Raw genomic sequence first — 12585 nt, forward strand, 5'->3', positions numbered from 1 at the left:
TCTTCTTCAGGAAAGCATTTTTACAGCCGTATCTCTCTGTTACCACAAGTCATTCCAGTAATAACTTCTTAAACCTGTTTACTTTGCCATTTCTATCCTGCTGGCCATTTGCTGTTTGACCTGAACCTTGACAGGTAAGGAGATGTCACAGCTGAAGAAGAGATGTGCTCTGGAATTCATCAGCTGTCAGAGAGATTTGAGCAAAGGAAAGATAAAATGAGATGTGTGAACAAATGACCAGGTCTTACCTCCCTAATAGAACCCTGTGGAGAGGGTTACAATATCCAAGTACTCCAGGGAAATAATTAATGATCCTTTCTTCAGTTCAGTCATGTTTCAAGAAGCAATTGCCAGAGTTACTAAGTGCTTGAGACTGCCTCTGTAATTGCAATGATTTATTTTATGCGTTATGCTAACTACAGCACTAGGTCAGGAGGACTTGTGCCTTATGGATGCCTTGAATTTTAACACAGCCATAGGAGGATTAAGAGAATGCAGTCTGAAAGACAGAGACCACAATAGTTCAACTGGGGAAAAAAGAAGTCTATAAATCTCCGGTATCAGAAATATTAGGCTTCTGTTAGGTTTTTAATAAAATGAATTGTTTTTTTCAGGTAAATTGAAACAGAATAGGCTTACATTTTCCTCTGCTCCCTTGAAATGCAAGTGATCACAATCTAATGTTCTTAAAGATCTGTTAGGACTTTTTTTCCAGTGTTAGTAACAAATGTGTAACTATCCACTCATGTAACTACCCACAAAAGGCAAAAAAGCAAAGAAAAGATTTTCTCCCTGTATTATACCTCCATCTATCCCAGAGAAAAATCTTCAAAGCTCAATCCTTCTCCATCCCTTTGGGTTTGTGCTGGCGGAGCACACAGTCATAGGCTCCTGAGCAGTTGTATGACATACAGGTACAACCATGCACATAGCTGCCCACTTGTCCTACCAAGAAAATGCTGTGCCAGAGAATATTTTGTGAGGACATACCTCCATGCTGAATGACCCAGCATAGAGGTCCTTTGGGGGGGACTCAGCCTCTGGTCCCCTACTTTTAGCTGCATAAGGCTCCAATGGCATAGAAGGACGTTGCTAGGATAATGAAAATTGAAAATGCTGTCACCACCAGAACTTTCAGGCTGTTTGGAGACCCTGAAGGCAATTCCCCTTTGCCCCCATAAACTGTGCCCCCAAGATCACTGCAGCAAAAGCATTGCTAACCTGCAGAGCTATTTTGCCAACTGCTGTGCCTCAAGGTTAGCAGTGTAGAGAACGTGAAGCTAATTTCCAAGGTCAAAATAAAAAACACAGCAATGATAGTCCACAGTAACTTTCACTCATTTGGTATTCAGGATGCATTCTTTCTGAATATCACGCCACAGAATCAGTGCCAATTCATCAGGTTTTAAGCTTTGTCTCATTAAAAGTTAGACTATGCTTAAAGTAAAACGCAATTTTTCATTTGATCTGGTTAAGACGTTTCTGTACAGCACGAGCTAAGCCTCTAATTATCTGTATCTCTATCTTACCTCAATTGTTATTTAAATATAAGCAAATTCATAACAATACATTTTGAGGGACAACATTCATGTACTAAAAAGGAGTAAAGTAAAAGAAGCCGAGATGCTGAATGTCAAGCTGCTAGGGTCTGAAAATGAAAATGTTTCCCTGTCCTGAGCGTGCCAAGAAAGTGAGAGCTCCCATTACATTTGGCAGCAATTTCCCATGATGAAGCAACTCTCTGTGGCTTTCATTTTTATAAAAGCCCCAGTCGATCTAGAGTTAGCTCCTTGTCCTTAACAATGCAATACAGGTGAAGTTCATTAAACATATTGTCTAAGGTAGCAAAGGGAAGTTTTGCTATAGCAAGCACTTAGTGTGCACATGGAGAAGCAGAAAGGGAAAAAAACAAAAAACAAACAACAAACGTAAAAAGGATTGGAACAAATTATTTGCTATAAAAGCAAAAGTGATACGGGCATTTTGATATTCCGTGTTGTGCTGCATTAGCAAAATGGCCAATATGAAGACTCCATACCATGGGAAGAATTATTAGGATGTTAACCAACAGGATTTTTTTTAAGCAGGCTGGCCACCCAGCCATTCGACACAGATCTTCTCCATGCATGAGAGCATTGGAACACAGGAAACCTCAGCTTTAACGAATTAGAAGGAAAACTGCAAACACCTATGAGATCACAGTTAATTTTCACAGTATCATAGTAAGGCAGGTCTTACAGCTCATTGACATATCTGCTGGACTGCTAAACCCTCATCTCTTCTTACTGCAGGTAAGGCATTCTTTTTTACCATTCTACTATAACTGAATGACTAAATTGGTTTGTTTTTTTCCCCACTCTTATGAGATCCTCACAACATCAGACACTGAACATCAGACAAAAACTAATAGCATTTTAGAACAACAGATATATGTACATTTTACTTCATAGCCTTTGTCTAGTGCAAATATTTACTATTTTCACATCACTGCAATGAAAACAGCAGACCTCAAATGATTAACAAGAAAGTACTAGCCAGTAAGTATTCTAAGAGTATTACAATAGCAGCAGACAGGGAAAATAATGAAGACAAGCTGAACTCTTCTTCCCCGCACAACAGAAATGTAACTTTTGTAACAGGGAAAAGATAGCCATATCAGTATGAATACATCAGTGTGCCTGTAACATCTGAGGGTGGGAGTGGGAACAGAGGAGTTCCTGGAAGCACGCAGCACCCAGCACAAGAACAGAGCATTTCCATCGTGCAGATGGCTATGGATCCTACACAACTTAGCACAGTTGCCCACTGCTCTGATGTACAATTGGAGCGTTCTGTGCCAGCATAGCTTCCTGCACAGAAACATCTAAAATTAAATTTAAAAGGTTGACTTTTAGAGGTGTCCTGCAAATTAAGGCTGTCCCTGTGAAAAAGAATAACAAAGGTCACTTTTAAGGCTGCACCTGATCTGGGGGTCCCTACCTAATGCCCAGGCTCCAGCACTAGCCCTGCACTTTGAGGAGCCAGCACATCTCACTCTCTCAATGGGCACCAGATGAAGTGCAGGAAAGGTGAGACGCACAGCCCCCTCATCCCTGAGAGAGATGCACAGAAGTTTGTAAAGCGTTCAGACACAATCCCTGAGATCCAGGTTCTGCTCTGAAGCACTGAAAAAGACATTCAGATTTGTTAGAAACTGCTAGAGGAACAATTGGTACCATCTGAAGAGATCTAAAGGAGAGGAGTGTCGGCACAGATGGATCATCAGCAGAAAGCAGCTTCTTTATGTTACCAACTGAGGCTGCATGCAAATGTCTGGTTATTTCTCCAACACAAAAAAAGGTTCCATAAGCACATCATGTAGGAGATCAGCTTTGCTTTCAACAGGTTTTGCAATCTACTTCACAAATAAGCATATTCAGCATGAACGCACACTGGCACTTATCTCTACAGAAGAGAGAACTGGGGGACCATGAGTACCCTGAGCTCCTTGGTGGAGGAAGCCTGCTGTATCCTCAATTAAACCATAGGAAAGACTCCAGATATAGGATGCCATCAACTGGGTCCCCAGTGGGGCACTGCTTGCATTGCTCGAACTCCTCTGGAAAACCTTCTGACGGCAGTGATAAAGCAGGACAGTCCTCACCTCACTCAGCCCTGCTGGATCTCTACCTCTGCGAGGTATGGCAGTAAAGGACTTACCGCAAAGGGAGTTTCAGTTAGAAGCTACATATTTCTTTTACACAGGTTCATCAAATCCAGGAAGCAAAAAAATAAAAAAATAAAAATTAAAACAAGAATCAATATAGCATAATTATTATTATCTCTCTGTAGGCACCATGTATGGGCTGACTATTTAGACAGACTGAATCAATGCGTTGATTCAGTATGCACATGGGAAGACAGAGAGTCAGTATAGGCTTCAGCTATGTGCCATTCACACGAGGAAGTCCAGGCCTGAATGTGGCTGTTCTTTAGCTCCAAACCTAAACAAGAAGGCTTTGCGTGTGTCAATTGAAATCCTGACCCTTTCACTCCAGCCAGCTCGGAGTTGCCTTCCCTTCATAGTAACGACATAAATTCTATTAGCTTGCTAAATATGGCCAAACCGCATATTTTGAAAGCACCTCGTTTAACTGTTGTAGTGTATCCATGGGTATAGTTTTAATGTTTCTGTGGTGAAAGATGCTCCACTTGCATCTTAAAAAAGCCTAAACTTGCATTACATTAATCTAAAAATGGAAGAGACATCTGAGTTCGGTGCTTGTTTCCCAAATTAAAGAAGAGCGGGTTCTTCTTTGCTCCTCCCAGCACTGGGCTAAGCAGAAGTCCTGCTTCAGGTAAGAGCCTACCCAGGTCTGCTCCCATCACCTACTGAAGAAAATGGAGAATTAAGGTCTGGTGCTCTCTGTCTGCTGCTGCATGTGATGCAGTGTCAGCCAGACTTGCAGGATACAGAGCTGACGCATAAGACAGCCAAAACAAGGATTTGGACTGTATGCCTTTCCCTTGACCAAACGGGGCAGCATTATCCCCTGTTCAGTGCTTACCCCAATACAGAGCTGAAGTCCAACTTTGATTTCCTTTCCAGCAAACCGCTCAAGGAAATACCACACAATATTCGTGATCTCCCTGAGTTAGGTCACTATTATTTTCCAAGGCACCAAATGCAGCCTTTTCCTTCAACCAGCACCACCTGCTGCTCCCACACATCAGAGCATTCCCCGCTCCACTGAGTGACAAAAAAAAAGCTGGGAACAACTTCCACATGCTATCAGAAAGCATATTTGAGGACAGCCAGGAGGTTATTGCTAATTTCATGTTTCATGTTTCCACGTGAAACATCTAATTAAAATTTTTCACCCAGTAGTTAAGATGAAATTAATGCATATGCACTTAAGACTTTATTTTCACATGCTGTGAATTAGAATACAGAAGGTGCTGCACACAGCAGTCGGAACGCTAATCGAGGAAGGAAAGGGGAATACCTGCTTTGATTTAGAGGAGGACAGTCAGCAAAAATCCCCTAATCACCTGGGTTTTCATTCCTTTGCTCTTTGAGCTGCCACATGCAACCAAGAAAAATGAATGCAAGTGGTGTATTAACTGCTACCAAATCAGCATTCTCCACAGGTGGCTGTGTGCCAAGCACATCTTGCAAAATGCCACCACCTTCCGAGGCTACAGCACAACAGAAGCATTAGACCCCAAGGGCTATACTCTGCTCTCACCGAAAAATACCTATTAACATCAGCAGGAGCTGAATTAAGCTTTAAAATGCAGACAGGCACTGTGAGTGACAGAATGGCCCTAGCAGAAATGCAAGGTCGCGTTGTCTTTCTTTTCTTGCTGTGGCAGAGGCTTCAACAATGTAGGCGATGCCATATACTTTACAGCTGCCCTTTTCCCAAAAGGCACTCACTGCAAATTGACTGACTGGCAGAGCGGAGGCAGCTGAATAAAAGGGAAAGGCAGACTCTTCACACCCCCACATTCCAGGTGATCTTGCCTGCAGGAGCAAATGCTGACAAATGCTGGTGGCATTTATTCCAGTGAAGACCTGTCACAGGCCACCAGATGTCAGCAGAAAAGTAGGTTGCCCCAGCAGCTGGGAAGGGTTGTGATGTCAGCACAGCAGTACCTGCAATCAAAGGAGATCCCAGCTGGTGCAGAGAGTATCCTGCCACAGGAACCACACTGTCTACTGCAAGGGCAGCTCTTATCACAGAATGTGCTCGAAACAGGAGCAAAGTGACTCGTACAGACATTGTCAGTTTGCAGGAAACATGGTTATACGTGTCTCCCGCATTACTGGCCCAAATCTACACTTCAGTGAAGCTGCAGGTTCTTCTTAAATATATTTGTGAGAATATGAGGGAAAAAAAAAGAAGAACAAAAGGGGAGGAGGGGGGTAAAGGTGATTAGAAGCCCTGAGCCCTTCTAAATGACTGTGATCTGTGGGCAGGCTACCAAATCTCAGACACCCTCCAGAGAGGACAATGTGGTATACAACCATCAACTTCTAGCTTGGCAACATCTTTCCAGATACCTTCACTGTTTAATCTCAGCCAAGTCCACACTGTGAGCCAAAGCCAGATGTCCTTGATTGGTTTCTTTTCCAATAGAAAAGAGCATAAAGCAAGGAATCACTCAAATGCTCTCCATCGCTGATAGGTGAAGGTCAAATTATGTAAGTTGCTCCAAAAGTAATCACTCCTATTGATTTGCACAGAAACTACAACATATGCAAAAAGCACAATAACACTCTATGGAGCAAATTCTCATTAATTATATTAATTATGCAGATGGACAAAACTTCAGAACAAGTTGTAAAAAGAAGTTTTGGTGCCCCTAACTAGAGGCCTCAAACCTGAACAGAACTGGAAGTATCTGAGCTCTACATTATGAAGAGGTAGCATGCTGTCACTGTGAGGGTCTGCTCTGTCACCGTATCTCACTCCCACCTCATGTCCATATCCTTATACCATGTAGAAAACTAACCCAACTGAAAAACAGCCCCACCAAAAGGGTGTACTTGTTTTATTTTTCAGCTGGATTATCCCGTCTGCTCACAAAGCAGCACCAGACAGGGCTGGGAAAAAGATGCAGGAGCAGGACTGGCTCAAAGTCTAGTTGCTTCTGTCCTGCTGGATTGCCCAAACCATTTCTCAAGTATCCCAAAGCAGTGTATCAACACTCATTAACTACCACAGGTTTTACAGAAGTCCTTCAAGGTCCATTTTATACCTAGGTAAACAGTCGCAGAGAAGCGATGGGACTCGGAGGTTACATATTAAATAACCAGTGGGGTCAAAAATAAAATCCAGGTTTTGGGATTCCCAACATTCACTTTTAGCCTGTTGCTAGACTTGCCTTAAACTGTTATCACTTGCCCTTTTTACCCCCTCCACTCCATTAGCTAAGCTATTGTCACATGCAGGAATGAGTCACTGCCCCACACCAAAGAAAGCCCATCAGGCAAAATGTGCATGTGGAATTTCCTTCTATACAAAGTCGTATAATGTTGGAGCATAAATCAAAGAGCAGCAAATTGGGCTTTCTTTTCTTTTAAACACTAGGCCAAGCATCTGGAGGAAAGAAAGTATTATGGGAATATATAACGTGACTCAAAGGAAAAGAACAAGTTTTGCAGTATCCTGCACATGCTTCTATACTGCGGTCACAGCACGTGTTGTGAGCACAGGCATGACTCGCCTCTATTGTATTTTTACAGGAATAAAGACTTTACCATCTCGCTGCCATTTCGCACAGCTGGTAATAGAGCATTCTTCTCCAAACCTTGGGTCACATTACAAAGATTCGACAAAAAAGAACCTCTTAATAAATTGTTAAAAGGAAAAAAGCATTTTCCTTTACTCTAAGTGTTTCAAGAGGTTTGAACAGCTTTTCCTAGCTGCCAAACAATCCCAGTTCTACAGCTGAGCTGGAGACTATTTCCTTATCTCTGTTCAACTTCTTCCATTTCAAAAAGATGCCTGTGCCTGTGCCTGTACCTCACTGAAAAAATCCTAGGACCTGCAGAAACCTTTTCTTCTCAAAAGATAAAGAGGTTGGCTTACCCAGAGCAGTTGATCACCTAGGGCTATGTATTCATTCCATTACATGAAAGATCAACTTTCAGAATCATGGCACTGTCCGGAACATGACAGAACTAATCCCCGCCCCTGTTGCTCCTCATTCAGACCAGAAACTTGAACTTCAGGTTACCTCTGAAGCACACATGCACCTACCTCTTAATCACTTATGCTTTAATCAACACAGAGTGATAAACTGACAAACTCGCTGATAGGCTCATTTTTTCTTGGCTTGTAGTTGAAAACTATAAAGTCAAAATTGCAATCATCTTACCCTGGTGTAGTTGCCTGGCTAATACTGCAGGACCTAATAGACAAAGGGAAACAGCTTAATTTCTTCTGCTCCGATGACCTCAGACACCTGTACCATCTCATGGCAATCCAAGCCACAAAAGTTCCCATGAATGCAGTCCGTGCTACTGCTGCTATGTGTTTGACCAGCAGTTATGCTGCAGATACAAAGCAGACTCTGATATAATAGGAGGGAGCTAAAAGCAGTACATCTGCTCTCAAGACAACCAGTAGATCCATCCCAGCCAGAGCAGAGAGAAGAAATTAGTTTTTTAAGAAGTGAAGCACAGATCTCAGATTGAACATCCTTTGTTTGAAACAATATTTTTCCATCAGCACCCCAAGTACTGACAAACTAAGCAATACTTCAGTGCGAGCCTGTTTATCAGGGTAACAAATACCACAGCTCGTGGCATGTCCTGACACTTGTTCCTTGTCTGTGTGTGTGTAAGTGTCCACTCCATTAGAAAGGTGCACCCTAAAATAGCCTTGATGTCTCGGGGTAGGAATTTCCTCAAGAAATTCTTCAGTTGTGAGTAATCTATTCAAACCCAGGCTCTAAATCGTTAATCTTCTTTTGTAAGCCTTTTCACAGCCTCAGCCTGACCACTACCCTGCTTCAATGAGCAAACCATCCGTCTCCTTAATGAGAGCACTGATTACAAAAGTTAGTAGCCAGTAAATTAAGAAAACTGTTCTTAAATACCTCTTGTCCTTCAGAGAGAGTACCTGCCCTGCTATGATACAGCTCTTTCATCTTGAATTAGCTAAATCACAGCATCAGTGCTTTCAAGCTCCAGATATGTTCATGCTTTTAAACAGTATGTAACTCTTATTAATACACACGTTAATCTGTAAAGGGATTACAAGGTGGATTTGGGAAACATTTCCCTGCTGATGCACTGAAGTGTTGAAATAGCCCCAGACTAGAATATCATTTATGCAGCTGAATAAATGAATTTGCATTCTTCAGTCAGTCCCCACACATCAGAGGATCTTAAATTTCCTTTGAATATTACTGGTAATTTGCAGAAAACTTTTTCAGTCCATCTGATTATGAAAACACAGTATAAAATAAGAGAATGTTTTCCCCCCATTGCTGAGACAAAAAAGATATTCGAGTTCTTTTACAATTTTTATAAAGCAGTGGCTTTATAAACATATGGGATTTTCTTAATAGGTGACTAAAATAGTAACTGCAAATACTGCATGAACAGCATCAAGTCTCTCATACAGACATTATTTAATGCTTACAAGACATGCCAAACAAATACTGTGTAGTGCAAATATGCCTCAACGCATCTCAAGTGTATGTTTGAACATAAAGAGCAATGGCAAATTACTTCAAATAGCTTTATGTACAGAGCTTGCTTTCTATAATTGATGCGAAGCAAACTTTTCAAAGAAGTAGACTCTCTCTGAATATTTCAATTCAGATTCTTCATTTGTTTTCTGTCAATGCAACCATTTTAAAGGACTGAAATACTTAAATAACATAAAAATACAAATACTCCATTTCACATTTCCCTGGGCTTATGAGCACAACTTGCTTGCAATGATAATTTTTAATCCAGCCCACATTTGAAGATAAAACAATTTCTGTGCACCTCAGATAACCATTTTCTTTTATTTAAATTGACAGTATGTTTTTACCTTGTAGGAATGAGACAGCCTAGATAAGAAGCCAATCTGCCGATTTAGAAGCATATTTACTACCATTTACTCATTAGCAAAACTGAAGTTTAGGAAGTCTAACACATATGGCAGGTTCAGTGCCTTAATTAAGAACTTTATTGTAACACATTTACAAGTGAGAATGGGAAAAAAAACACTATAATTCAGTTTTGTTTCTTTTTCCCTCGACAAGTCTGTAAGCATTATTACTGTTGGAGCATTTTGCAAACAGTAGAGTCACCAGAGAGGAGTTTGGCACTATGCTGCAAAACTGCCTTAAATTCCAATATAAAACTGTCTAACCTGTTCACAGTTAAGGTTGAGGTGCCAGAAACAAATAAGCAGGTCACATATGATGCAGCTTGTGAATAAAGTTCCTAAATTAGAGGATTTTTTTAGAACACTTTTTTAAGCAAAGCATAAATCTGGAAAAAAAAAATAAAAAAAAAAATAGGTTTTTGACTTGGGTGTTTAAGGGTTGAATTAAAAATGTATGCATGTATAGAATCTGCATATATAGCCCAATTTCATGCCCTTCGGAGCACATCCAAACTCAAGGAAGCCATTCTTTTTGACACCTAAGTTCCTCCAGTGAACCACCCAGCTGACACGTATTTCATAGTATCATAGTATCATAGTATTGTGCGAGTTGGAAGGGACCTTAGAGATCATCGAGTCCAACTCCCGGGATTCGAGCCCTCTGTGTAGCAGAGCGGCACTTCTACCCCCTGCTCCACAGGGGGGATTCGAACCCGGGCCCCCTGGTGTTGCAAACGGGAATTCTACCTCTGCGCCACCGGAGGCACACATTTCCTCTCTTCCAGACCATCTGCTTTTTCTCAGGAAAAAATAATAATTCTACTTCACTTCTTTCTGAACCAGCAACTCAACGCTTGCCTGTTGTAAGCCATAGAACATAGTCCCCAACTTTTATTTCTTGAAGAAGGCAGACAAGTATTTTATCTGCTCCCAGACTTCTGCAATAAAGGAAGATCAGGCCCTTTTGACTCTTCACTTTTTCCATGTAAGACAAGAAGACCTGTTCTCAGAGTTAGGCAAGGCTGGTCATTAGACCAGAGTATTCTACCCTACAGACAAGATACCCACAACACTCAGAGTGCTAGAGATACAGACAAGCGAAATTTTCCTAAGCAGCTCCACATCTCATCTGCGAGGTGTGATTCTCCATAAGAACACCACATCCCAAACTGAACATGTTCTTCCTCTAACATTTCAGCAGAACACAAGGGACTGGGCACTAAGCTGATGCCAATGCATCTGCCATCACTTCTGCAGCAGTAGGATGGAGGGAAGGCTGAAAGCCCATATACAGGCAGCACTCACTGCACAGCCTGCCCTGCAATACCCTGCCACACTGCTCCTCAGAGAGGAGCAGGAACAGCTGCAGGCAGGAGAAGGCTGCCCAGAGCTGACTCCTGCCAGCACACACGCCAGAGCAGTCTCAGATGGGAAGGGAGGAAGGGAGGGAGAGGAAGGGATGGAACCTCACATCTTCCTGAACATTCATGACCTGAGCTCTCACTGCCCCCACCTTGCAAAGCATAGGTTTTTTGTTTTTGCTTTTTTCTACCGATAGCAAAGTACTTGAGTAAGCTGAACTGAGAAGCCTGTGGCACACCTTGTCCATTTTCAGCTGTACCTCCTTGGTGCCCATGTTCAAAGAAAGCACTGAGCTTAGCAAGTAACCCACACAAGAAATAAAGAGCACATGAGGAATGACCTGTGTTTTGCCCATAAAGGATCTCTAACAATAATTTCATATTTCCTGGCACCTCCTAGGTCTAATGACACACCGTTGTTCAAGAACAGTAACTGCTGCACTATACCACTCAGTCAGCTTGATTGAGCTCCTGCTAAACTGGAGCCATTTGCCCCCTAAATAGCAGCAATTGCAAAGTATCATACTTTTCAAATGAGAAGAAAAGCTGAGCACTTCTTTCCTTTCCATTTATAGAGCTGTGCTCTAATCTGCATAGCTGCAGAACTGCAGCTGACACACTCTGCAGTGACTGGAGCAAGCAGCAAAAACATCTCTGAATTTTTGGAGTACCAGTCCACCTCTCTTCTCTACCACAGAGCCTTCAAAATCCCAAAACACAATTAGAAATCTTTCCTGGATTAAAACCTTCTTTTACTAAAGCTTCTAACCTTTTAATTGCACTTTGCTGATACGGTTTGTAGATACATGGATATTCTGCCAGCTGTCCACAGCTAGTGGACCAGTGAGGAACAATTCAATCTCAGGGATCTGAGGCTGGCTAAGTACTCTTCTCCTTTGTGCACACCTACTGATACAACTACAATTTTAACTACACAAGATTAGAACTTCTACGCTGCTGAACAGAATGGTGTAAAGCCATGAACTAAGATCTGATTCTTCTCTTTTCCTTTGTGCAGTCTTACTACAGTAGGAAGGAGCTCGCAGATGAGATGAAAGTAATTATTTTCTAAAGCATACGTCTTTCTTCTGCTGTCCAGTGAGTAGAAAATGGAAGAAATTACATATATATTACAGCAAGATACTTGAGGACAAGGTAGGATTTTTGTTGTTTCTTGAAGTTATTTGCCCAGGATTGTTTAGCTGAATATGAAATCAGAATAAAAATCTTTACCAGGAGAATAAAATTAGGATACATTGTGCTATAAGCAGAGCAGTCATATTTTACTTCATTTTCCAATCCAGTTATTAGCATCTGAATAAATGCTTTCAGAAGCATTAAACAGAATAGTACTTTCTTCAGTATGATTCTTGGTAGAACACACATTTTTAGGTAACTTCTGAATTCCCTACCCTTTTTAATTCATGCTGAAAAGTACCACTCAGTACTTCCTTCCAAAGCAGCAAAGTAATTTTCTTTAAGACAATTGAAATTGAGTACTTTAAGCGCTTGTATACCTTATCCGTTATGTCAGTACATCCTCAAAAAAGCTTAAAAAAAAAATAAAAAGACAAACATTTCATATTCACTATCAAGAGATTTGATGGAAAGCATCCTGAAATTACCAG

The 12585-nt window shown here is 41.4% G+C and overlaps 1 protein-coding gene across 5 annotated transcripts in view; it reads right to left on the reverse strand.

Annotated features, from left to right (window-relative positions):
• RAPGEF5 (Rap guanine nucleotide exchange factor 5) overlaps positions 1-12585 on the reverse strand; it is a 151797-nt gene that overhangs the window by 72002 nt on the left and 67210 nt on the right. The gene's annotated exons all lie outside the window — the stretch shown is intronic.

The sequence above is a fragment of the Excalfactoria chinensis genome, chromosome 2, assembly GCF_039878825.1.
Source record: "Excalfactoria chinensis isolate bCotChi1 chromosome 2, bCotChi1.hap2, whole genome shotgun sequence".
NCBI lineage: Eukaryota > Metazoa > Chordata > Aves > Galliformes > Phasianidae > Excalfactoria > Excalfactoria chinensis.